Source organism: Phaseolus vulgaris, chromosome 7, assembly GCF_000499845.2.
Source record: "Phaseolus vulgaris cultivar G19833 chromosome 7, P. vulgaris v2.0, whole genome shotgun sequence".
Lineage (NCBI taxonomy): Eukaryota > Viridiplantae > Streptophyta > Magnoliopsida > Fabales > Fabaceae > Phaseolus > Phaseolus vulgaris.
Window position 1 is genome coordinate 14,086,859 of NC_023753.2, and position 27,624 is coordinate 14,114,482.

Genomic DNA, 27,624 nt, shown 5'->3' on the forward strand with positions numbered 1-27,624 from the left:
TTCTCCCACACTCTAGGATTCCCCGAAATAAAACATCTCAATAGTTGTCCCAAAGTTCTATTCACCACCTCGGTTTGACCATCAGTTTGTGGGTGGCAAGTGGTAGAAAATAAAAGCTTAGTTCCAAGCTTGCCACACAAGGTCTTCCAAAAGTGACTCAAGAACTTAGGATCTCTATCGGACACTATAGACCTAGGAATCCCATGCAAGCGAACCACTTCTTGGAAGAAGAGGTTTGCAATGTGGCATGCATCATCCACTTTGTGGCAAGGAATAAAGTGAGCCATTTTTGAAAAACGATCCACTACCACAAAAATGGAGTCCTTTCCCTTTGATGTCTTGGGTAAGCCTAAGATGAAATCCATAGATATATCTACCCAAGGCATTGAAGGGATAGGAAGAGGAGTATATAGACCATGGGGATGCATCTTAGACTTAGCTTTGCGGCAAGCTATGCATTTATCACACAAACTATGAACATGTTTATGCATATGAGGCCAAAAGAAATGTTCATGCAACACATCCAAAGTTTTAGCAATCCCAAAATGTCCCATTAAACCCCACTCATGAGCTTCTCAAGCAAGAGATAATCTAATAGAGCATTGAGGAACACAAAGACGTTTTCCTTTAAAAAGAAAGCCATCTTGTATAAAAAAATCTTTGTGTCCTCCCTTAAGACACTCTTGATAGATGGAAGAAAAATCAAGGTCATCGTGATAAAGTTCCTTTATGTGATCAAAACCAAGATATTGAGAGGTTAAAAGATTTAGCAAGGTGTATCTTCTAGAAAGAGCATCCGCCACAATATTTATTTTGCCTTGCTTGTGTTTGATCACATAAGGAAATTGCTCAATGAATTCCACCCACTTAGCATGCCTCTTGTTAAGTTTGTTTTGGCTTTTCATTTCAAATATTTAAGAGATTCATTATCACTATGTATCACAAACTCTTTGGGGAAAAGATAGTGTTGCCAAGTAAACAAAGCCCTAACAAGTGCATATAATTCCTTATCATAGGTGGAATAATTGAGATGACTTCCCTTCAATTTCTCACTAAAATAGGCTATGGGGTGGCCCTCTTGAAGGAGAACAGCCCCAATACCTATGCTTGAAGCATCACACTCAATCTCAAATGTCTTAGTGAAATTAGGAAGGGCCAAGATGGGAGCATTAGTCAATTTTTCTTTCAAAGTGTCAAAAGCATTTTGTTGTGCTTCTCCCCAATGAAAGACCACATCCTTTTTCACTATGTCATTGAGTGGTGCGGCAATGGTACCAAAGTTTGGGACAAATCTTCTATAGAAAGAAGCAAGTCCATGAAAACTTTGGACCTCATTCAAAGATTTCGGTGTAGGCCAATTTTGAATGGCCACCACCTTTGTTTTGTCCACATGGACCCCTTTACAACTCACAACAAACCCTAGGAATTCTATATGATCAAGAGCAAACATACATTTAGCAAGGTTAGCATACAAATGTTCCTTCCTAAGGGTTTCTAAAACTTGCCTAACATGCAACCTATGGTCATTCAAAGATAAGCTATAAATGAGAATGTCATCAAAGTAAACCACAACAAACTTACCAATGAAAGGTCTAAGAACATGATGCATGAGGCGCATGAAGGTACTTGGTGCATTAGTTAAACCAAAAGGCATAACTAACCACTCATATAAACCAAAGTTGGTCTTAAAAGCCGTCTTCCATTCATCACCCGGTTTGATACGGATTTGATTGTAGCCGCTTTTAAGATCAATCTTTGAAAAGATTTTGGAACCATGTAATTCATCCAACAAATCATCTAGTCTAGGTATGGGATGCCTATTCTTAATTGTTATGTTATTGATGGCCCTACAATCCGAACACATTCGCCATGTGCCATCCTTTTTTGGCACTAAGATGATAGGCATAGCACAAGGACTCATGCTATCTTGCACCCACCCTTTCTCAATCAAAGCCTCAACTTGTTGGCGAATTTCCTTGGTTTCACTTGGATTGGTCCTATATGCTGGACGGTTTGGTAAAGAAGAGCCCGGTATCAAATCAATTTGGTGCTCAATCCCTCTCAAAGGTGGAAGTCCATTTGGAGGATCTTGAAACACATCTTGGAACTCTTCTACCAAATTTTCCAAGCAATGAGGACTATCAACAAGTGTTTCTACTCTAAGAGTTCTAGGGATGGCTAAGAAAAGAGGATGATGAGCCACTATTTCCCTTTCAATGTCACGCCTAGACACAAGGAGTGTAGGCTTAGAACTCTTATCTTTTTTATCTTTTTTATCTTTTTCACTCTCCCTCTTTTTCTTCATGATAACTTGGTCCTCATGGACTTCTCTTGGAGAGAGAGATTTTAAAGTAACCTTGTGACCATGGAATTCAAAAGATAGTTTGTTGGTAAAGCCATCATGTAAAACTTTTCTATCAAATTGACTAGGCCTTCCCAAAAGAACATGAGTGGCTTCCATGGGCACAACATCACATAATACCTCATCTTTGTATTTTCCAATGGAGAAATGGATGAGGACTTGTTTATTAACAATTATTTCTCCTACTTCACTAAGCCATTGTAATTTGTAGGGCTTTGTATGAGAGATAGTAGGCAATCCAAGCTTATCTACTACTCTTGTACTAGCCACATTTGCACAACTACCCCCATCCACTATCAAGAAACAAATGTTGTTTTGAATAAGACATCTTGTATGGAAAATATTTTCCCTTTGACTTTCATCAAAAGGTTGTGAAACTTGTCCAAGAAGTCTTCTCACAACTAACAAGTCCCCTTCAAGTGGACATTCGCTCTCTTCCTCACTAGATGTATGAGAATGCAATGAATGCTTAGGAGAATCCGAATCATGCTCACTAACTACAATGCCCTCATGCATGTACATACTTCGTTTGGAAGGACAATTTGCAGCAATATGACCATAACCCATACATTTAAAGCATTTAGTATTAGACGTTCTAGTGGGAGATTTAGGCCTAGAAGTAGATGGCTTAGATTCCTTGGGTTTGAAAGAAGAATCTTTGGAAGGATGTTTAGAAAAAGAAGTTTTGTTTCTCCAAGACTTGGAGTAGTATCCATCATTGGAAGCATTTTTAAAAGAGTTTTTCTTAGCAAGTTGGGCTTCCACCTTCATTGCAAGATGAACTAAAGAGCCCAATGATGAATACTCTTGTAACTCAACAATGTCTTGAATATCCTTCCTAAGACCACTCACAAACCTAGCAACCATGGCTTCTTCACTTTCTTCTAATTCAATTTTAAGCACAAGCGTCTCAAGCTCCTTATAATATTCATCCACATTTAGCGTGCCTTGTTGAAACCGTTGGAGTCTCAACATGAGGTCTTTCCTAAAATGTGGGGGCACAAACCTAGTACGCATATGATCCTTCAAAGAGTTCCAAGAGTCCATGGGAGGACCCTTGTGATAGATAATGTCCTTTACAATTCCATGCCACCATTTCATGGCATAATCACTAAACTCTAGGGTGGCTAGCTTAAGCTTATGCTCATCTTGGATCTCATGGATCTCAAAAATTTGTTCACACTTAGCCTCCCAATCTAAATATACATTTGGATCACTAGAACCATTAAAACAAGGTAGCTTGACCGAAGGAAGCTTAGACTTTGCATCATGATAGAAGCCATTGCCGTAGTGAATTCTTTCTCCTTGATGATGATGTCTTTGTCCATGGACTTGAGGTGGAGGTCTCCTTCTCCTATGCTCATCTTCACGGCCAAAATCATTGGAAGAAGCTCTTGTGGAAGGTCTATGATGCTCATCATGGATTGAAGGAGATGGTCTAGCTTGTTGCACCTCCATCTTTTGCAATTTCTCCTCCAACCGTCTAATGGTTCTTTGAGCTTCATGTAATTCACCAAGGATTGAAGCTTTGGAAGGAGAATTCTGCTTGTAGGATGCATCACTTGAAAATCCAGCCATTTGTAATTAAAAACAGCAAACACACAAAAACAGCAAACAAGTTAAAAATTAGCAAAAACAGTGAGCTTGGCAATGAAACTGCCGAAGTGAAAATGAGGCAGAAAAAGAGATCACTCTCAAAGAAATAATATTCTTGCACCAATCTGATCTTGAGGCCTTGGAATCCTCAAATGAAAGATGTCAAAGCAAGCACACCAATCTCAAGAGCAACCACCACAAAACCAAAGAAACAATAAAGACAAACAAGAAAAGGTATAAGCAAAGAAAGGTAATTGCAAAAGGAATACTATATGTAAGACAAAATCAAAGAGTAAGAATGAAAGACAATCAAGAAAAATAAAGAACTCAATGAGAAAGTAGACACACAAAAGAATACTTAAGGAAAAGCACTAGAGTAGATTAGAAAAACAAAAAAATTTAGCTACTGGAAATTTTTTTTTTTATGCAAACTGTGCTTGATATTCACTGATTTAACTGGAATGATGTAGAGCGAACTGGATTATGAAATTTAAACCACTGAAACTTCAAGATGTTAACTCAATAATGGCACTGGAATCAATTAAAAACAGTAAGCCAATTAATTGAGATAAATTTTTTAAAATCGCTGCCAGATTACCGTATTCTTTTCGGCAGTATTGTACACTTTTTTTATTTTATTTATCATTTTTTGTGTACTTTGAATTTTTGAATGATTCTTTTTTCTACTCTTTTCTAACACTTTGAATATCACAAATCCAGAATTTCAGAATTTTCCAGTGAGTAAATCAATTGCAATAAGGAAAACAGTAAGCACTCTTTTTCAGAAACAGAGGAATCCTAATAGGAATAAAAAAACAGAATTATGAACTAGCAAAGACATAATGGAAAATGATGTATTGGAACTTGTATAGGTCTAGAATACAAGTATGAACTCAATTCTAAAAATAAAATGCACAAAGGATCAATATCAATTCAGAAAATTATATGACACTAAAGCAAGAAACAATCAAAGCAATAAAAGTACTACTAGAAGTAATGACAATTATGGAATAACATGACTAAGACAAAACTTGACATGATTACAAAATTAAAAGACACATCACAAATTTTAACAACAAGTGAAAGGAAGCTTAAGGTAAACTCTAGGAAGGATAATGCCATTCCAAAAGAGCAACCATACTCATAAGAATTATGAGTGCCATAAACTTTTCACAAGCACTTGGTGTAAAAGAAAAACAGCAAGAATACTCAAGTAAAAATCTAAAACAGAAACTTAAATTGCAAGAAATTAAAGAGTTCTTGAAATTAAAGTGCACACAACTCAACAATTAAACAAAAAGAACCTAAGACTCATGATACCACATGATATGATTCCACTAGCCATATAGAGAATGATTCTTGACATTCTTAGGAATCACCTTGAGTTGGACATTATAGAGGCACTTTTCTTAGAGTTGGATCATTGTTCTAAGACAAGAACTCACCAAAAACTAGTACCAAATCCCAAACTCATTTGGATGTTCCACATATTGTCAAATTGAACCAACAAAAAGAGGTAAAACTAAGAAGTACCGAACAGAATTGCATAATAACACATTTGAACCGAACAAAGTGAAAATTAAAAGACAAGAACAGAAAATAGGTGCTGGAAAAACAGAATAGCCGAACCAAACAACAAGACAACAAGCTAGAACAAAGAATTAACAAAGGAGAAAGGAAGGAGAGAAGAATTGCTCATGAAGATGGAAGGATGATGGATGATCTCGCCACTAGAAGTGTGGAATGCTCCTAGATGAGAGTGCTGCCGCCACTTGAGGACTCCATGGATCCATCGAGATAAGACTAGAGAAGAAGGCTCAAAAGCTCTCCAATGATCACTCAAAATTTGAGTAGAGTTTTCTTAGATTAATTCCAATCTGAATTTTACAAAGAGAGCACCTCAATTTATATCCTAAGGTGCTGAAAATGCAAGCTAAAACAATTCAAATTTCCCTCCTAAAGCTAGCTAAAACCGGCGCCTATTTCAAGCCATGAGGAAGGTGTGACTTCTTCCTTCACTTTGGCACCTCCTATTCTACTTCTACACCTATCTACTAACACACCCCCCCTAAAGCTCCTAACTAAAGCCTAAAAGATGCTATAACAATAGAGGTTTCTAAAGTTTCCCTCTAAGCACATTCAACTAAAGAAATTACAAAAAGAGAAAATAAATGTCCTCTAGCTCCTAAAGCTTTAAACATGCTTCTTGTAAGCCTTTGAGGTGGACTTTGACCTCCATGGGCGTCTTCTATTTGTGTCTCCACCTCTTCTTGATCTTGTTGATTGGCCTCTATGTTCTCTTGATCTTGATCTCCATCAAAGATGCTGATTGAAGGAGTCGAAGCGTTCGCTGAAGCGTTTCGGAAGTTTGAAGTAAGGAAGAAGATATTGAAACAGTGAAGTGGCACGAAGTGTTTAAGAGTATTAAATGTTGCGAGAAGCGCAAACGGCAATGAATAATGGTCGTTGATGAGTCCACGTGTCGTATGATCGAGGGGGTTCGTGAAGTGTCCAATCAGTGAACAGTATGAGCGCCAACGCGCAAGGCCACGTAGGTCGCCGAAATTTCGACCTTTTAGTCTTTTTCGTTGAACAAGTCGCAACTCAAGACTGGGGGGCTTGTGTACCGACCAGGTCATCGGGTGTGATAACGTGTCTAGCACGTGACTATGTGGGGCGTGCTCAGCAGAGCACGTGGACAAGAGAAAGGTGAATGGTTCAGAAGCGAGCATAGTCGGTTGTCGCCGGGTTTGTGTGTCATCGACGTATTAGATAATGGAAGATCGGGTGGTCTGACATCGCCAGAATGAGCACATCGCCGGATCTCCCAGTAAACTTAGTTAAAGTGGCTGGGGGCCCAGGAGAGTAAGTTCAAGCGTATAAGCTCGGTAAGATGATTGTTGCGCCAGCATGGGGCGTGAAGGTCGAGTGGGTTGAAGGGAACAACTTGCTCATCAGCGATAGGATTCGCAAAGTGGACATTCGTTGGTGGCAAGGTTTCCTCAGCTGGAACATGCATGGCATAGCGATGAGGAAGGTGGCATTTGCGACAAGCGATATCACAGAGATGGTGCGCTTTGTTGCATCCGATACTCGCCTTGTCAGGTGGTGTTCCAGAGCGTATACGTGCTAGGTTACTCCTTGAATAGGAGACTTAGCCGCGCGACTGGTTACCCCAACCCAGATGACGACACGTGTAGGGTTGGATGCTACCTATTGCTCCAGCCCAGATGACGACACGCGTAGGGTTGGATGCTACACAGAAGTGACGCTCGAGTTATCCCTGCCCAGATGATGACACGTGTAGGGCTGGGTGCTACCTGCTACCCCAGCCCAGATGATGACACGTGCAGGGTTGGATGCGAGCCACGCGTCTAGAGCATAACTGCCTGGAGAGAGAAAAAACCTAGTTATAAAGGTAAACTTAACAGAATTCGCAGAGGTACGTTTTTCATTACGGCTCATTGCTTTGGGTTGAGTGCACTTTAGTACGGTTCTGCAGAGTATATTTCTCTCAGTTTTTGGGTGTTCTTGTCACTGACTTGAGCATCGGAGCGCCACCGGCCGCAGAGGCGCCACCTTGTGTTTTTCAGGTTCTGAGAGAGGTCATTTGTGGTGTGGACTTGAAGGGCACGTGGTGTCAAGCTGGTGAGGGAGGACGTGACGAGGCAACGCTCTTGCGCTAGGTCAACCGGCAGGAACATACAGTGAGGTTTGCTTATGACATATTGCAAGGGAATCTGGTTGGGGAAAATAATAGTTTGATTAAGTCCTTGTGGAGCCTAAAGGTTATCCTTAGTGCACTTCATTTTTTATGGAGTGCGTTATTGGATAAGATCCTAACAAAGGTCAATTTAGTTAAAAAAAAAGGGATGCAAGCGAATAACATGTTATGCGCACTATGTAAGAAAAAAGATGAGACAACCTCTTACCTAATCCTAACCTGTAAAATAGCTAAAACAATATGGAACAGATGTCATAAATGGGTGGGGGTAAGCTTGGTGAATCATAAGTAGTTAAAGCTTAATTTCCAACACTTCTATTTAATGGACCTATGCAAATAGAACATAGTTTGGAAGGGCTTATGGATAACAATACTATGGGGGATATGGAATCATAAGAATGTGGCCATATTTAGGCAATGAATAGTAGATGCAAAGAAAATATGGTGTATGGAACAACCGAATGTTTGGTCATGACTCAAACATAAACACAAAAGAATTACATTCTCATATTCAGATTGGTGTCTAAGTGCAATGAAATGTTTAAAAGCACTGTAAAACTACTGTCAGATTGTCTTGCTATTTTTTAATTCATTAATGTAACTAAAAATGGTTTAAAAGATTAATGAGAGTAATTTGGTTAGTATTAACACTACTCATTCAAGGACTGTGATGCCAATGATTGTTAGTTATTTCATCTTTTGTATGAACTTGTGATTACTAACATATGTTGCACGAAGGTATTGGTGATTTTGATGCAGGTAATGTGGCAAAGGATTTAGTAATAAACATAGCTCACTATACCATCTGAATTGGACCAATTCAATGAAGACAACAAAAGATAAATCTTTGAGGAGTAAGAAGAGTACAAGGAAGAGAATTACTGAAGGATCAAGAAAAGTAGGCTTAGATGAGGAAGAAGAATAGATGTGTTGATGAAGGTACAATTGGCTCAAGGAGGGTGGGTTGAATGGAGCCAATACTCAATTTGCGGAGTATCAAACAAGAGTAGAATAAGAGAAGTAGACATAGATTTATAGTAGTTTACCCAATAACAAGGGGTATGTCCCGTCCCTTCAAGCAACACGCTCAAAAGTACTTCACTAAGTATTCTCCATTTTTCTAGGTACACAAGTATTCTTACACCTCTGTAGGTCACCCAGTATTCTTACATCTTTGTAAGTCACCAAGTAATATCTACCTCTCCAGGTACATACACTACCTTTTTAGGTACTAAGTATTCTCTAACTTTATATACACCAAATATTATATACCTCTCCCGGCAATCAGTTTTAATCTCTCTATGAGATCAAGACCTCTTAACAACAAGAAAACATCTCTACTAAGAGAATAGTCAAAGGTCACGAAGTATACTTCACAATGTGAAGAATTTACAATGGTTTAGCTCTGAACCCAATCTCACATATTTTCTCTACAATAGTAGATGTAACTATATAGTACTGATCCGATCGGTCATCGGTAGTCGATGACGTCAGCATCAGAGAACCACGTGGACCACTCGCAGGGTGACACGTGGACCAGGTGGCAGAGAGGTCGGGGACGATCGCCAAGAGAGGTGATCGGTGGTCAGTAACCAAGTTACCACCGACAGATCAGGCGGCAGAGAGGTCGGGGGATAGATCACCCAGAATGGTGATCGGTGGTCAGTAGCCAAGTGACCACCAGCAGATCAGTTCCTAGACTCGCGCCTGGAGGAAGAGCGCGATAAGCGAATAAACACTGATCAGTCATCGGGTGTACTGTCATCGGGGTCTCGTGTTACACGCAGTTAAACGGGGACTAAGGTTCCCAGCGAGAGCGTTACGCATGGACCTCGCATGAGCACACCTCAAGGAATCATGCACGAGAGTGGCCTGAGGGAACTAGTAAGCCAGTCGGTGATTGGTGATTCCCTCAACCCATTACGTGCGTGGCATCGTGAAGGGTAAGTCGCCTACGTAGAGAGTAACGTTTGGTGAGTGTGCCTAGACCAGCCACACCCGACGTTCTCCTAAGAGTATGCAATTTACCCAGATAAGAGAAGCATCCTAAGTTACTCCGCAAGGGCGTAACTTAGGCAGACAACGAGAGGCACTAGAGCCCTTCCAGTAAGTGACACGTGTGTGGTTAGATGTGAGTTGCAGGCCTCCACGTGTCATCATCTGAGAGGGGTGCGGTCCAGACAAAAGAGCACTCCGTACCACTAAAGGTACAGACAGGCGCAGCCAAGCGCAGACATGCGCAGACTCTCACGCTCCCCATTGCTGATTCTGAAGGTACGCTTTCTCTGAAAAGCATAACAGGGTTCTGACACATGCCAGAAAAGCATAACAGAATTCTGTTATGCCCAGAAGCAGGGAAAGAGAGATAAAAGAGAGAATCAGAGTGGGAGTGAGGGAGAGAGACAAAGAAACAGAGCGCAAGTTTTACACACACACATTTTATTAAGTTTCCAGTTTCTGGTGGTTCTGTTGAACTAACTTGATCGTCGGAGTGCAAACGGCCGCTAGAGGCGCCGTCTGTGTATTTTGCAGGTCACATTTTGAAGACATCTGAGAGAGAGTTCAGAAGGTGATTCTTCAGGAGACGCAGTCGCGAAGACAGGGCAGAAAGTGTTACGAAGCGATTCACCCACGTTCAAGTTGCCGGCAGGATCATTTGGCGCCCACCGTGGGGCCCGAGTGAATCGTTGTCCCATATATACCACAGTTTTAAAGCTCACCAGGGTTTTATCAGTTTCTCTGATAGAAAAGATGCCTAGAAACAGACAACCATCACCCGCACCATCCGCTGATGAAGGAGCTGTGACAATGGCGCAGGTCCTGGAAATGGTGCGCACGCTGCAGGATAACGCTGCAGCGTCGAAAGTCGAACAAGAAAGGATGCAGACGGAGTTGGCTGCGTCGCAAAGCAGGAACGACGAACTGAATCGTGTCAACGAAGAGTTGAGAAGAACGCTGCAGGCGCAGAGGGAGCACGTCGTTGACGAAAGGGTGTCTAGGCAGCCTTCACCTCCAAGGGCATTTCCCATGCCATTCTCCCCCGAGATTATGGGAACCATGGTGCCTTCCAACCTGGTGGGGGTAAAAGCGTCGTTCAAAGGGGTAGAAGACCCGGAGGCGCATCTGACGGCATTCCACACCCAGATGATGTTGTCTGGGGGCTCAGACGCTGTATACTGCAAGATGTTCATGAGCACCCTGAGCGGAATCGCCATGGAGTGGTTCGTGAGTTTACCAGAAGGGCATATCACGTCGTTCTCTCAGTTCTCGAAGCTCTTCATCGAGCAATACATCGTCAACAAGGCACCTGCAGTGGTGTCCTACGACCTGTTCGACGTGCGCCAATACCAGGGGGAGTCGCTGAAAGACTACCTCAACCGTTTTGGAGCACAAGTGGTTAGACTACCCAGCAAAGACGAAGATATGCTTGTGCACGCGTTTAAGAAGGGAGTGCTGCCTGGCCCTTTCAGTGAGTCTCTCATCAGGAGCCATCCCAGCACTTTTGCAGAGATCCGACGGCGTGCGGTGGCGCACATAGTGGCAGAAACAGAAGTTTCTGAGAAGAGGGGAAGTGCTGCACCACCCAGACCGCGTGGAGGGCAAGGAAAACCACAGCAAGCGAGGGTGCATGAGGCCAAAGAGGGGAAGAAGGTGCGGGAAAAACCTCGTCCCTATGCACCAGGCAAAGACCAGAGTAAGGGGCGTGCAAGGGAGAATAACGCGCCCCCAAGATACAACTTCATGGTGGGGTTGGCGGATCTCATCGCCCTTCCTGCCGTAGCAGCAAGACTACGAGTACCAGAGAAGACAGACAAGGTACTCGGAAGGAAGAAGAATGAATGGTGTGAGTTTCATCAGGCCTTTGGACATACACTTCATTCCTGTTTGGCGCTGGGACACCAACTGGCAGAGTTGGTGAAGTCTGGTTTTCTAGCAGATTACCTGCGTGAGCCACAGGGTGATCGCGCGTCAGGATCCCAAACTGGAGAGCAACAGCATGAAGTCCCTGTGCATGGGGAAGTGCAGACGATTGCCGGAGGCTTCTCTGGTGGGGGATGCACAACTTCACAAAGAAGGAGATACACTCGATCTGTGATGGCGGTAGATGCAGTGAATGAGAGTCATTACCCTGAGGTGGACATTGTCTTCAGGAAGGCTGACCTACGAGACGTTGTCCCACACGACAACAACCCTGTGGTCATTTCTCTCATCACAACAGGAAGACGAGTGCATAGAGTACTCGTAGATCAAGGAAGCTCGGCGGATGTCATGTTCTGGCCAACATTCAACAAGCTACAGTTGTCCCCTGATCAGTTGAGACCGTATACTGGTTGTCTCTACGGTTTTGCAGGGGACCAGGTAGAAGTGCGGGGATACATCGAGCTGAGGAAAACGTTCACCGACGGAACGGCAGCCCGCACGGAAAAGATAAAGTACCTGGTGGTGAACGCCCCTTCTGCGTACAATATCCTGTTGGGGAGGCCAACGCTCAATAGACTGGGCGCAATACCATCGACAAGGCATATGAAGTTGAAGCTGCCGTCGATGGAAGGGGCCGTGATAACCATCAAGTCGGATCAGGCTGAGGCAAGACGCTGTTATGAGAACAGTTTGAAGCAAAAAAGAAGTGTATGCCATGTCACCACAAAACCACCACCAGGCGTGCGCAAAGAGCGATTGGCGGTCAGGGAGACACAAGGCGCTCAGAGGATGGAGAACGCTGCAGTGGGGGGCTCCCAGGTGGCCCAAGTCGAGGAAGAGGAGGAAGGCACGATCACTCCACGCGAGTCAGGGATCGCGAGAGCGGTCATTGCCAGTGAGAGGAGGCCCCACCCAGCTGAAGGATGGGTTGAGGTGGACATCAGGGGAAGAAAATTCAAGTTGGGGGGATCCCTCATTGAAGAAGAGCGAAGGCTGATCATGGGTGTGATTGAGAAGCATATGAATGCCTTTGCATGGTCATCATCCGACATGCCAGGAATCGACCCCGATTTCCTCTGCCACCGTCTATCAATGGACCCCATGGTTCGACCGGTGCGACAGAGAAGAAGGAAATTCAACGAGGAGAAGAGGAAGGTGATCCACGACGAAGCGCAGAAGCTCCTTGCCGCAGGGCATATCAGAGAAATCCAGTACCCCGAGTGGTTAGCGAATGTGGTACTGGTGCGGAAGGCAAGCGGCAAGTGGAGAATGTGCGTGGATTTCACTGACCTCAATAAGGCGTGCCCCAAGGATTCTTACCCCTTACCCAGTATAGATGCACTAGTCGATAGCGCCTCGGGGGGAAAGCTACTCAGCTTCTTGGACGCTTTCTCAGGGTATAATCAGATCAGGATGCACCCAATGGACGAATGCAAGACCGCGTTTATGACGGAACGGTCTTGCTACTGCTACAAGGTCATGCCATTTGGGTTGAAGAATGCGGGGGCTACCTACCAGTGGCTCATGGATAGGGTGCTCTCGCCCATGCTGGGAAGAAACGTACACGCCTATGTAGATGACATGGTGGTTACGTCCCAAGAGAAGAAGCATCATGCGGCTGATCTGGAAGAGCTATTCACCACCATTGCCAAGTATAGGTTGAAGCTCAACCCTGAGAAATGCATATTCGGTGTAGAGGCTGGGAAGTTCTTGGGTTTCCTCTTGACAGAGCGAGGAATCGAAGCTAACCCGGAGAAGTGTGCGGCGATCGTGGCGATGAGGAGCCCAACGACGGTGAAGGAGGTGCAGCAGCTCACCGGTCGCTTGGCAGCACTGTCCCGGTTTATGTCTGCTGGTGGGGAGAAAGGTCACCCATACTTCCAGTGTCTCAAGCGCAACAGCAGATTTCTCTGGACGCAGGAGTGCGAGGAGGCCTTCATTAAGTTGAAGGGATATCTGGCAAGCCCACCAGTCTTGCGAAAGCCCCAGGTAGGCATCCCTCTCCGTCTATACTTTGCTGTTACGGAGAGGGCAGTCAGTTCAGTCCTGGTGCAAGAGCAGGACCAGGCCCAGAGGCCTGTTTACTTCGTAAGTAAGGTGCTGCAAGGCCCTGAAACCAGGTACCAGGCCCTCGAGAAGGCTGCTCTAGCGGTGGTATTTTCAGCCAGAAGACTCAGACATTATTTCCACAGCTTCACAGTGGTGGTGATGACTGATCTGCCTATCCAGAATGTGTTGAAGAAACCTGATGTGGCAGGAAGGATGGTCAAGTGGGCAGTAGAATTGTCGGAATTCGATATTCAGTACGAGCCCCGAGGACCGATCAAGGGGCAGGTGTTTGCGGACTTCGTAGTCGAGCTATCATCCATCGCGACACCTGCAGAAGGGCTAGATTTCCGATGGATGTTATCGGTGGATGGCTCCTCTAATCAGCAGGGAAGCGGCGCTGGGGTCATCCTGGAAGGGCCAAACGGAGTACTGATCGAGCAGTCCCTCCGTTTCGCCTTCAAAGCTAGCAACAATCAGGCGGAGTACGAGGCCCTGATCGCGGGAATGTTGTTAGCAAGGGAAATGGGAGCAAGAAATCTGCTGGCCAAGAGCGATTCGTTACTGGTCACCGGGCAGGTTACCGGGGAGTTCCATGCAAAGGACCCCCAGATGGCAGCCTACCTGGAGTATGTGCAGCTCCTGAAGACGTCTTTCGCCGGGTTTGAGTTAGTGCATGTACCAAGAGAGCAGAACGCCCGAGCAGACCTGCTTGCCAAGCTGGCCAGCTCAGGCAAAGGGGGGAAGCAGAGGACTGTCATTCAGGAGACCCTGAAGGTGCCGCGCGCGTTTGTATCAGACAACCAGGTGCTTCATGTATACAAGTCAATGGAGCGTCTAACGGTCGGTCATCGGTCGTTGACTCAAGAGACGCTGAGAGCGCCGAGGGTGAGATCGCGACCCTCAAAGATCGGTGAGTCGATGGAGGTCCACGCGGAGAAGGAACCCCACACCTGGATGACGCCATACCGGCCATACTTAGAAGATGGTGTACTCCCGCTCGATCTGGCAGAGGCCAAAAGAATAAAGAGGGGTTCAAGTAAGTTTACTCTCATAGATGGAAGCCTATTTAGATTTGGATTTTCTCACTGATCCGATCGGTCATCGGTAGTCGATGACGTCAGCATCAGAGAACCACGTGGACCACTCGCAGGGTGACACGTGGACCAAGTGGCAGAGAGGTCGGGGACGATCGCCAAGAGAGGTGATCGGTGGTCAGTAACCAAGTTACCACCGACAGATCAGGCGGCAGAGAGGTCGGGGGATAGATCACCCAGAATGGTGATCGGTGGTCAGTAGCCAAGTGACCACCAGCAGATCAGTTCCTAGACTCGCGCCTGGAGGAAGAGCGCGATAAGCGAATAAACACTGATCAGTCATCGGGTGTACTGTCATCGGGGTCTCGTGTTACACGCAGTTAAACGGGGACTAAGGTTCCCAGCGAGAGCGTTACGCATGGACCTCGCATGAGCACACCTCAACGAATCATGCACGAGAGTGGCCTGAGGGAACTAGTAAGCCAGTCGGTGATTGGTGATTCCCTCAACCCATTACGTGCGTGGCAACGTGAAGGGTAAGTCGCCTACGTAGAGAGTAACGTTTGGTGAGTGTGCCTAGACCAGCCACACCCGACGTTCTCCTAAGAGTATGCAATTTACCCAGATAAGAGAAGCATCCTAAGTTACTCCGCAAGGGCGTAACTTAGGCAGACAACGAGAGGCGCTAGAGCCCTTCCAGTAAGTGACACGTGTGTGGTTAGATGTGAGTTGCAGGCCTCCACGTGTCATCATCTGAGAGGGGTGCGGTCCAGACAAAAGAGCACTCCGTACCACTAAAGGTACAGACAGGCGCAGCCAAGCGCAGACATGCGCAGACTCTCACGCTCCCCATTGCTGATTCTGAAGGTACGCTTTCTCTGAAAAGCATAACAGGGTTCTGACATATGCCAGAAAAGCATAACAGAATTCTGTTATGCCCAGAAGCAGGGAAAGAGAGATAAAAGAGAGAATCAGAGTGGGAGTGAGGGAGAGAGACAAAGAAACAGAGCGCAAGTTTTACACACACACATTTTATTAAGTTTCCAGTTTCTGGTGGTTCTGTTGAACTAACTTGATCGTCGGAGTGCAAACGGCCGCTAGAGGCGCCGTCTGTGTATTTTGCAGGTCACATTTTGAAGACATCTGAGAGAGAGTTCAGAAGGTGATTCTTCAGGAGACGCAATCGCGAAGACAGGGCAGAAAGTGTTACGAAGCGATTCACCCACGTTCAAGTTGCCGGCAGGATCACTCACCCTGTGCAGATCTGTGTACACGACGAGCAATGCACCAGACTCATGTCTGAGCTGCACGAGGGGGTGTGCGGGAGCCATGTAGGTGGTCGCGCTTTGGCAAGTAGAGTACTCCGCGCGGGGTACTACTGGCCGAAGCTGAAGGAAGATTGCATAAGTTTTGCCCAGCGATGCAAACAATGTCAGCTGCATGCAGATTGGCACAAGGCACCCCCTGAGGAGTTGAGGTCCATCCATAGTCCGTGGCCATTCCATACATGGGGGATTGACATCCTAGGACCTTTTCCCCTGGCGACAAGGCAGATGAAGTTCCTCATTGTGGCCATCGAATATTTCACTAAGTGGGTGGAGGCAGAGCCAGTTGCACACATCACCGCACAGAAAGTCGAACACTTCGTCTGGAAGAACATTGTCTGCCGCTTCGGAATACCCAAGAGGCTGGTTTCCGATAATGGCACCCAGTTCACCAGTCATCAGTTGAGGAAGATGTGTGAAGAGCTAAAGATACAACAGGTTTTCGCATCAGTGGAGCACCCACAAACAAATGGGCAGGTGGAGTCAGCAAATCGAGTGCTGCTCAGGGGGCTGAAGCGAAGGCTAGACAAGGCCAAAGGAGGCTGGGTAGAGGAGGTCCCCAGAATTGTGTGGTCTTACCACACCACCCCACAGTCCAGCACCCATGAGACACCCTTCAGCCTTGTCTATGGGACAGACGCCATGATTCCTGTAGAGATACAGGAGAGCTCCCCCATATTTTTGAACTTCGTTGCTGAAGCGTCCAATGAAGAGCGTAAGGTGAATCTAGATCTGCTAGACGAAGTGCGAGAGGAGGCCAGAGTCAGTGCTGAAGCCGTGAAGAGAAGAGTAGAGCGGAGGCACAACTCTAAAGTGAGGCCCAGGCGCTTCCAGGAAGGTGATCTGGTGATGAGAAAGGCGCATCAGAATGACATGCAGAATAAGTTATCCCCGAAGTGGACAGGCCCGTACAGAGTGGTGGAGACATTAGAGAACGGAGCCTATCGCCTAGAGACTTTGGAAGGAGGAGCAATCCCCAGAACGTGGAACGCCACCCATTTAAAATTTTATTTCAGTTAAAATTGTACAGTAATGGCGTTCTCATGCTAAAAGGCACTTGCTTTGTTTATGGCGGAAACAGTTGAACAGACAAGGGGGCACTCTTTTCCCTAAAGAGGGTTTTTAACGAGGCCACCCAATTAAAGAAAAATTTCCAGCATATAAAGTGTGCTCAAGTATTAAAGTTAAAATCCTCCTTGCCCCAGGTGCAAGTGCAGGTGATCGGTTAGGCCCTACTTGCCCTAGGCGCAAGTACTGGCACCAATCTAAGTCTTCCTCACCCCAGGTGTGAGCGCAAGCAGAAAGGTTTGAAAAGCCAGGGGTGCTAGTAAGACCAAGAGAGGGAAAGGAAAGGGTTTGACAAAACGTCCCTACCCACTTGGCACGCACCAATATTGGCCCAGTAAGACTCTCAGTCAGAAAACCTTTCTCACCCCAGGAGTGAGACAGGGAGTGAGCGACTCAACCCGCCAAAGGGTGATGACCTCGGGGAAAGGGAAAGGGGTTAGCGAGAAACACTTCCTTTTCCCAATATGAGGCCTCACTTTGAGCAATCGATGTCAAGGTCCTTTATGCACTTAGCGCTAGAGCGACAGAGAAAGTTAAGTAAGGACTAAAGGGCGATCACTGATGAGTTGTCGGTAATTGGCTAGTAGTACAAAGCAGCGCACGAGGACTGTTAAACACCAAGCCGAGGGAATAGCCAGTCGAGATCAAGCAGATCGCGCTAAGCCTGAGTTGGTTAACGCTTAGTCACGCGCAAAGAGTAAGAAAAGCAGATCGCGCTAAGCCTGAGTTGGTTAACGCTTAGTCGCGCGCAAAGAGTAAGAGAAGCAGATCGCGCTAAGCCTAAGCTGGTTAACACTTAGTCGTGTGCGAAAGGAAAGGTAAAGCCCCAGATCGCGCTGAACCTAAACTAGCTAACAGTTAGTCGCGCACATAAAGATAAGTGGAGTCCAAAGAAAATACAAAGAGAAATTGAGCAATTGAATCCAAGGTATATCGCCAGAGATGTTCATACAATTGTCAGTTACAAAGAGTTGAATGGTGCAGAAACATAAGGTGACAGAATGAAACTTTGTACAGAAGAAGTCAAAATTACAAAAGGGAAGAGATTCAGGGAGTAGGAGGCCTAAGTTTTCCATCTACCACCGAGTGATGAATGCTGAATTGCGCAAGGTCCAGTTCTGGGAGGACGCAGCGGACTTGCTCGAGCGCCAGCTCGAATCCATCAATGAGGGAATCGGCGCCCACGTTCATCAAGTCCTCTTTCTCCGCCTCCAGACTTCGCCTCGAAGCCTCTGCAGCATCCCTCTGCGTGGTAAGGGTAGCAAGGGAGGAGGCAGCCTCGGACAGCTTGCCCACTGCCTCCTCAAGCTTCTTTTCGGCAGCAGCAGTTGCCTCCTTGGCGGCCTTGAGCATCTCCACCCGCTGAGAATCCTGTTGGCGTAGGGAGGCGTTCTCAGCCTGTAACTCCTCCACCATCTGACTCCGTTCGAGCAAAGAGGAATTCTCAGCCTGTAGCTCTGCCACCTTCCAGTCCAGAGGACCAACAGTCTGCCCCATCAAGATCTCCATCTTGATGGTCTCCTGGACCTGCAGCAAGTACTCCCTCCTGGCCTTCTCCACCATGCCTCGCATCAGCTCGACAGACCCCTGAGCGGCTTCAAGGTCACTGCGCAGCGACTCATTGTCGTGCTCGAGTTCCTTCACCCTTTTCTCCAGGGCTTTCTGCTTGCGATGCTGGGTGGAGAACTCCAGCGAGAGCACCACCTGCTTGGCAAGGTGTGCGTCTATCTCCTCCCCGCTCCAGTCGACGAGCTCCCCATTGCTGATGTGCTCTCGCACCATGGGGATAACTCTGCTGAAGTTCTCATGGTTGGCTCCAGTGTTGCTTGGGCGCGAGCCAGACCCACCATGTTCAGCATTGGCGGTGGAGATTGTTATTGGAGGCGGGGCACACTCGTTTTGAGCAGAAACACCCCCAGCAGGGTGAGCGGATGGACCAGGTGATTGGCCCGCTGGGGGGGAAGTTGGCGGTTGAGAGATTGGGGGCGATTTTTGGCCAGGAGAAAGCGGGCATGCGGGCTCTGGGGCAGGTCGAGTAGAGGGAGAGGGAGGTGGTGAACCTTCCTCTACCTCTACCACCTCTATCCCTCCAGGCTGGAGAGTCGAGACCCCCTCAACCACTGCTTTCTTCCTCTGGCGGTGAATGAGGGGGGAGCCTGAGCTTTCCTCTTCCACTGAGGCAGCAGCAGCAGGTACCAGCGAAGAAGCCTTCACCAGTCTTTTCCTTTTCTTCCCTTGCTCGGGGCCTTCGGCTGGCGCGACCGAGAGCGGAGGGGCTTCGATTGGCTCAGTGGTGGAAGAGGAAGAGCCAGTCCCTTTGGCCGCTCGGCGTTTAGCGAGCTCCAACACCGCCAACCTCCTATCTTTCCCTGACATTGAATCTGCATAGGCAAGAAAGAGGAAAATTAGACAGCTAAGAGACGCAAGCAAGGTGAAAAGTATAAGAGCATGCATGAGGAGGTATAAATGTCCTAAGGGGCGGCAGAGAAAGAACTACCTATATATTTCTTCAGGGAAACCACATCAAACTCATCCTTGATGAGGCGAGCGGAGTCATACTTAGCCCCCAGGAGCAGCCCACACAGCTCGCGCTCGTAGGGGGCCATGGTCTCGAGGTCCTTGGGTTTTTTAAATTGAACCTGGGGAACCCAGTAGAGGGGGTACCCCTCGAGCAGATGAGGGCTTTGTGGGGTGGCGGATATCATATAAAATCTGCCCTTCCAGTCTTTGAAGGACTGCTGGTACAGGCCCAGAAGCACCCGTCCAGCAACCCCGTTCAGGCTGACCCAAAACCTATCCCCTGGTTTCTTCGCCTCAAAGAAGTAAAGGAACACCTCCACCGAGGCGTTGTGCCCAAAGTGGTTGCACAGGATCTGAAACGCCCGGATGAAGGCCCAGGCGTTGGGGTGGAGTTGGCAGGGCGCGACGTTCAACTCCATCATCAGCTCTTTCTCGAAGAAGGTGAAGGGGAGTCGCAGCTTCAACCTTTTGAAGATCGCGGAGTAAACAAAAACGAAGGGCACCCCATTGGTGGCCCTGTCGTCAGCGCAAATGGGCATCCCTCGGGGAGGGATGCGAACTCGGATGTGGAAGTCGTTCTCCCTGTCTATGGAACACGAGGGTTCGTCCGGGTCGTGGCTCAGAAGTGAGTTAAGATGGTCCTCAGGTAGCAAGATGGACGTTTCAGATAGCAACGCCAGAGGGGCCCAGTCATAGACTTTGGCGTTGTCATGGAATGAGGTGACAACAGGCGGTGGCGAAGCTGGTGCACTCGCGGAGGGCTGTACACCAGAAGAAGAGGCAAGGACGCGAGCGGTCTGCTTCAAGCGAGCCATCGAGAGATAGCTGCAATGGAGGAAAACGAAGGGTCAGAAATAGAAAGGGAGAGAGTGATGGATGGTTCGGTGAAAAACAGAGAGGGGGAATGAGGAAGAAATGCCCAGGTAAAGGAGAAAGAAGGGGAGGCAGAAGTCAAAGCGGAAACATGAGAAAAACCCTAGCGCGGGTTGAGAAGAAGAAAAACAGGGAAGATGAATGCATGATAACTAGAATGGTAAATGCAATCGGTAAAGATGACCAAAAGGGGGCCAGGGAAAAGAAAAACCATACCTTTGGATGATCGCAAGAGATTGGGAAGCAGAGAATTTGGAGAAAGATGGGTGCGCAGAAGAGAAGTTCGCAGAGAGTCTGGGAGTTGAATGAAGAAGATGAAGGAACAGTGGAAGGGCGCGCCAATTTGAATAAGAGAAGCGCTAGCGACGCACAACGCTGGCCGTTGATGGCGCCACGTGTCGCGAGATTAAGAGAGGGAGCCTAAACGTTAAAGAAGCAGCACGTGAGGTGGCACGTGAGGCGGCCCCACTTGCCACGTGGACTGAAGGCACGACCACTTAGTCTCTTCGCTGAGAACGAGTTCTCGACTCGAGACTGGGGGGCTTGTGATCCGATCGGTCATCGGTAGTCGATGACGTCAGCATCAGAAAACCACGTGGACCACTCGCAGGGTGACACGTGGACCAGGTGGCAGAGAGGTCGGGGACGATCGCCAAGAGAGGTGATCGGTGGTCAGTAACCAAGTTACCACCGACAGATCAGGCGGCAGAGAGGTCGGGGGATAGATCACCCAGAATGGTGATCGGTGGTCAGTAGCCAAGTGACCACCAGCAGATCAGTTCCTAGACTCGCGCCTGGAGGAAGAGCGCGATAAGCGAATAAACACTGATCAGTCATCGGGTGTACTGTCATCGGGGTCTCGTGTTACACGCAGTTAAACGGGGACTAAGGTTCCCAGCGAGAGCGTTACGCATGGACCTCGCATGAGCACACCTCAAGGAATCATGCACGAGAGTGGCCTGAGGGAACTAGTAAGCCAGTCGGTGATTGGTGATTCCCTCAACCCATTACGTGCGTGGCATCGTGAAGGGTAAGTCGCCTACGTAGAGAGTAACGTTTGGTGAGTGTGCCTAGACCAGCCACACCCGACGTTCTCCTAAGAGTATGCAATTTACCCAGATAAGAGAAGCATCCTAAGTTACTCCGCAAGGGCGTAACTTAGGCAGACAACGAGAGGCGCTAGAGCCCTTCCAGTAAGTGACACGTGTGTGGTTAGATGTGAGTTGCAGGCCTCCACGTGTCATCATCTGAGAGGGGTGCGGTCCAGACAAAAGAGCACTCCGTACCACTAAAGGTACAGACAGGCGCAGCCAAGCGCAGACATGCGCAGACTCTCACGCTCCCCATTGCTGATTCTGAAGGTACGCTTTCTCTGAAAAGCATAACAGGGTTCTGACACATGCCAGAAAAGCATAACAGAATTCTGTTATGCCCAGAAGCAGGGAAAGAGAGATAAAAGAGAGAATCAGAGTGGGAGTGAGGGAGAGAGACAAAGAAACAGAGCGCAAGTTTTACACACACACATTTTATTAAGTTTCCAGTTTCTGGTGGTTCTGTTGAACTAACTTGATCGTCGGAGTGCAAACGGCCGCTAGAGGCGCCGTCTGTGTATTTTGCAGGTCACATTTTGAAGACATCTGAGAGAGAGTTCAGAAGGTGATTCTTCAGGAGACGCAGTCGCGAAGACAGGGCAGAAAGTGTTACGAAGCGATTCACCCACGTTCAAGTTGCCGGCAGGATCAAGTACTATTCTAATCACACAATTATTAAACGTGTTTTTGTACTCTCAGAAAGTTTGTATATGACTATGTACTCTTTGTTGTTGCACTACAATTTTTTTTTATTTTGTCGATAAATTATTATGTTAATATTAAAAAAATAATAATAATCACAATAATAAAAATAATAATAATAATATATAATAATAATTCTATTAATATTAATAATAATAATAATAACATTAATAACATCAATAATTAAAATAATAATAATAATATTAATATTAATTTTTATTATTATTATTATTTTAATTATTGATGTTATTAATGTTATTATTATTATTAGGGTTTTAATCAAATTAGTAATAATTATAATAGAAAATTTCAGTTCAGACAATGAAAGATAGAGAACTTCAATCAAACAGATTATGTATTGCACGGGTCAGCAAAACATAAATCCTCTTTGATTGTATCAATTATTAGGCTTTGAGAATGGAGGGAGCGGGGAGTAGATCGGAACAGTAAGGTGTTTTCCTTTGATAGACAGGGTGAGCTGAGATCTCGCCGGAAACCATACCTCCAACCCAGTAAGGCTAGTAATTTCACAACGTTTTTCTTCTCAAATTTTCCCAACGGGTTTGGAGAGAAAGACATGCTTAAAGTCTTTCAAAAGTGGGCGAGGGTGCAAGACGTTTTTATTTCACGAAGGCTTAACAAGTGGGGCAAAAGATTTGGGTTTGTGAGGCTATTTGATGTGAAGAATGTGGGAAAACTAGAACGGGAACTTGACCAAATATACATTGGGAGTACAAAACTCTTTGTGAACATACCGAAGTACCACCGGGTGGACGCGTCAAGGGAGGAAGGAAGGAACAAAAGCTCGGTGGGGATGGGGAGGCTCGAGTATGGGGCGAAGGAGCGGGTTGGAACGGAAGTTAATAAGTCATACAAAGGGAAGGAGGTCTGGGTGGAGAAGGGGGAGAAGAAATCTTTTGCTGATGTAGTTAGAGGACAGGATAGGTGGGCATGGAAGGGACCAGCCTTTACCGCAAGGCAACTGTCATTGTCGTGGATGGAAGGAAGTGTGGTAGGGCGTTTTAATGCTGATATGGATTTCGAACAGTTAGGAGAAGAATTCGTTAGAGGAGGTATGAGCATGGTCAGAGTAAGAGCGATGGGGGATAACCTTGCTCTTTTAACATCAAGAGGAGGGGAGAAGATGGAGGAGATTATAAACTTAAATAGAGATTGGTTTGATAGTGTTTTTGTCCAGATGCAGCCGTGGTCAACATCGTTCACAGTGAGTCATAGAGTGGTCTGGGTAAGGTGCCTCGGTCTGCCAATAACCTTATGGAACAGAGATTGCTTCGCTAGAGTGGTTGGAGACATAGCTACGCTGATTGATATTGATGATGCCACGTTGATGTGGGAAAATCTAGAGTTCGCACGTCTGAAAGTGAGAATCGAGAATAATCGATTCATAAGGGTGGCAAGGAAGTTCAGGATCAATGATCAAAATATAAGTGTTTATATTGAGGAGGAACACCCAGTGGTTTTAGCAGGCCAGTGCAAAGACTCACATCGTATCTTTGATTCTTCAGACAGTATCACCTCAACCGAAACCTATGTGGAGGAATCGGCTTTCTCGGTGAAAAGCTATGAGGAGGGGGGAGTCGGAAGAAACATAGAACGGAGTCAGACGAAGGGGAAGGTGATCGGAGGTGGAGGAGAAGACGTAGGTCAGGTGCAACGATTGAATGTCCGCCTAGGGGAGCTCTCTGCAGGGTTGCGTTCGTGCCAGGAAAAATGTGGCAAACCTTTCACTGATGAGGAAAGTCAAAGGCAGAAGCTTTATGAGGAACCTGACTTTGGCAACGCTGCTATCCAGGCCTACAAGCGTTCTCTGTGTAGCTACCCTGCACACGCTGAGTTGGCCAGATTAGTGGTGGATGTGGAAAGTAGGTATAACCAAGACATGTTTGTGCGAGGTTTGGGCCAGGGTAGAAAGGAAGCCCAAGAAGTAGTGTTGCAGACGGGTATGGAAGTGGGCTTGTCCGGGTCAAGGCCTGGTAATTTTCTGTCGGACCTTGGACCCGAGATGGAGACGAGTTGTCGAATTGGAGGAAGTCAGGGGGGAGCACGAGGAGAGGGAAAGAATGCTTCGCAAGAACAGTGGAACAATATGAACGCTGTGAAGGAAGGTAGCAGAAACATATATCTGAAGCTGGAGAGTGCGTAGAAGAAGAAACCGATGGAGCAAGATGGGGCACAAGCTGGCAACGTCTCTTCCGAAAACCAGGACGATGTGCTGGGGATCGAAACTCATCGCAAAAGAGGAGGGTTACTGTTGGGGAGCGGAGAAGGTGGTGGGCATGAGGAAAGGGGAACCACAACCACACAGCGTCGGCGGAAAATCAAAGGCCTTGTTGATCTGGAAGGCTCTAAGTCACACCCAAGGCGTTCTGTTAGAATCAGGAACAAATGCCCGCAGAATGCTTTATCCTTTCTTTCTAGACAAGGTATGCCTACAGTCTCTCTTTCTGATGGAGATATTGATAACTGCAATCTTAGGCTGCGTGAGCCTGATTCGCCAGAGGAACCGATTAAGCTGTGGGACATTAGTAGGAAAGTTGGGATAAGGTGTCGTAAGGACGAACAGGAGGTTATCCAGGAGTTCTCGAGTCTGGAGGAAAGGGATTTGAAGACCATGAGTTGTGTTGAGGAAGGGAAGAAGAGAGGTCTTTTATGATTATTGTCAGCTTAAATATAAGAGGTCTGGGGGGTGGTACCAAATCAAGGTACATGAGGTATTTAATAGGAAAGGAGGAGGCGGATTTTGTTTGTATACAAGAAACAAAGGCTAAGGACATCTCGGATGCTAGGTGCTATGCTCTGTGGGGTGATAACAAAGTAGGCTGGATACACAATAAAGGGGAGGAGGGGAGTGGAAGCCTTTTGTCCATGTGGCACAAAGAAGGTTTTATAGTTATGAATACCACTTGATGGGGAAAGGTTTTATTGTGGTTGTTGGTCAACATGTAAAATCGTCCGTTAGGTGTGCTGTGGCCAACGTTTACTCTCCCTGTGCATTGAATGCTAAGAGGACTCTATGGGAGGAGCTCTCTAATGTTATAACGGCGTCACAAGACCCAATTTGGTGTTGTTGTGGTGACTTCAATGCTGTGAGAAGCAGATCTGAGAGGAAAGGAATTGGGGGTAGGAATGATCAGGCAAGAGAGATATCGAGTTTTAACAACTTCATTGATTATATGTCCTTGCTAGACCTTCCATTGGTTGGCAAGAATTATGCGTGGTTCAGACCGGATGGAACAGCTAAAAGTAGAATTGATAGAGGGCTAGTCACGGAAGAATGGCTTTTGAAGTGGCCCATGTGCAAACAGTATGTCCTTCGAAGAGAGGTATCAGATCATTGTGCCCTGGTGATAAAATCTGTGGAGAAGGATTGGGGTCCTAAACCCTTTAGATCGATTGATGCTTGGTTTATGGAGAGGGGGTTTACCATCATGGTCAAGGATAAATGGAATTCCTTCCCAGTCCAAGGGAACGGAATAGTTAGTTTTAAGGAGAAATTGAAACTCCTCAAGTCAGAGCTGAAAGTGTGGAACAGAGAGGTGTTCGGTAACCTTCATGTTGAGAAGAGGAGGATTCTGAATGAGCTGGAGGAGCTAGACAACAGAGATTGTATCGGGGGCTTGGAGGAAAGTGAAAGGCTTAACAGAATGGCGTTGACAAGTCGATTGGTAGAAAATGACAAAAAACTCGAATCTCTTTTGTGCCAAAAGGCTAGAGCAAGTTGGTTCAAGAGTGGTGATTCCTGTACTAGGTTCTTTCACTCATCTCTGAGGTGGAGAAGACTCAGGAATGAAGTGAAGGGTGTTCAGGTGGGGGACAGATGGTGTGAGGAACCAGGTACTGTTCGGTTGGAGGCGAAAAAGCTGTTTGAAGCTAGGTTCATGGCAACGAAAGACCTAGGGGTGAGGTTGGATGAGGTGGAGTTTAAGACTCTAACTCTGAGAGATAAGGAGGGGCTTGTGGCTGGTTTCACAGAAAAAGAGGTTAAAGATGCAGTGTGGCAGTGTGAAGGGTCTAAGAGCCCCGGTCCAGATGGGTTCAACTTCAATTTTATTCGGAAAAGCTGGGATTTTGTTAAAGCAGAGTTAATGGAAGCTATGGCTTTGTTTCATGCGACTGGAAACATCCCGAAAGGTTGTAATGCTTCTTTTATTGCGCTTATCCCGAAGGTGAGGGACCCTACTAAACTGGAGCAGTATAGACCCATTTCTTTGGTTGGTGTCATTTATAAAATTATCACTAAGGTGTTGGCTGGAAGATTGAAGAAGGTCTTGCCTGCAATCATAGATGAAAGCCAATCAGCTTTCCTAAAGGGTAGAGGAATCTTGGATAGCGTCCTTATGGCAAATGAAGTGGTGGAGGATCTCAGGAAAAAGGGGAGAAGTGGTATCTGCCTAAAAGTGGACTTTGAGAAGGCTTATGACTCGGTTCGATGGGATTTCCTGTATGATATGCTACACAAACTGGGGTTCCACTCTGTATGGATCTTGTGGATCAGAGGTTGTCTGGAATCAGCTACTGTATCAGTTTTAGTTAACGGGAGTCCTACGGAGGAGTTTAAGCCTTCTAGAGGGTTGCGTCAGGGCGACCCCCTAGCACCTTTTTTGTTCATTGTGGTTGCTGAAGGTCTTGCCGGGCTAGTAAGACAAGCTTTGAAGGTTAATATGCTGACGGGCCTTAAGATAGGAAGGCATGAGGTGGAGATGTGTATTCTTCAGTTTGCGGACGATACTCTTTTTCTCTGTGAGGATACCTTTGGGAATGTGTTAACCCTGAAGGCCATCTTGAGGGGCTTCGAGCTAGCCTCAGGATTGAAGATCAACTTCCATAAATCAAGGCTAGTAGGTATCAATGTACAAAACAGCACCATAGGGTGTTTCACTAAGATGTTGAACTGTATCAAGATGGAGGTGCCTTTCAAGTATCTAGGACTAGAGGTGGGAGGGAATCCAAGAAAGAAACAATTCTGGGATCCACTTATTACCAAGCTGAAAGAAAAGCTAAGTGTGTGGAAGGGGAGGTTTCTATCCATGGCAGGGAGGATCTGCCTGATCAATTCTGTTCTAACTGCTATTCCCCTGTATTATATCTCCCTGTTTAGAGTTCCGACCTCGGTGTGTAAAAGGATTATCAGTATTCAAACAAGATTCTTGTGGGGTTGGGGGAATTAACTAAGCCTATTGCCTGGGTTAGCTGGAAAGATGTATGCAGACCAAAAGAGGAGGGAGGGCTGGGGTGCAGGGATATACATTTGTTTAATAAAGCTCTCTTAGCGAAATGGAGATGGCGGTGCCTCTCGAAAGAGAATAGAAGATGGAAGAAGTTGTTGGACTCCAAATAC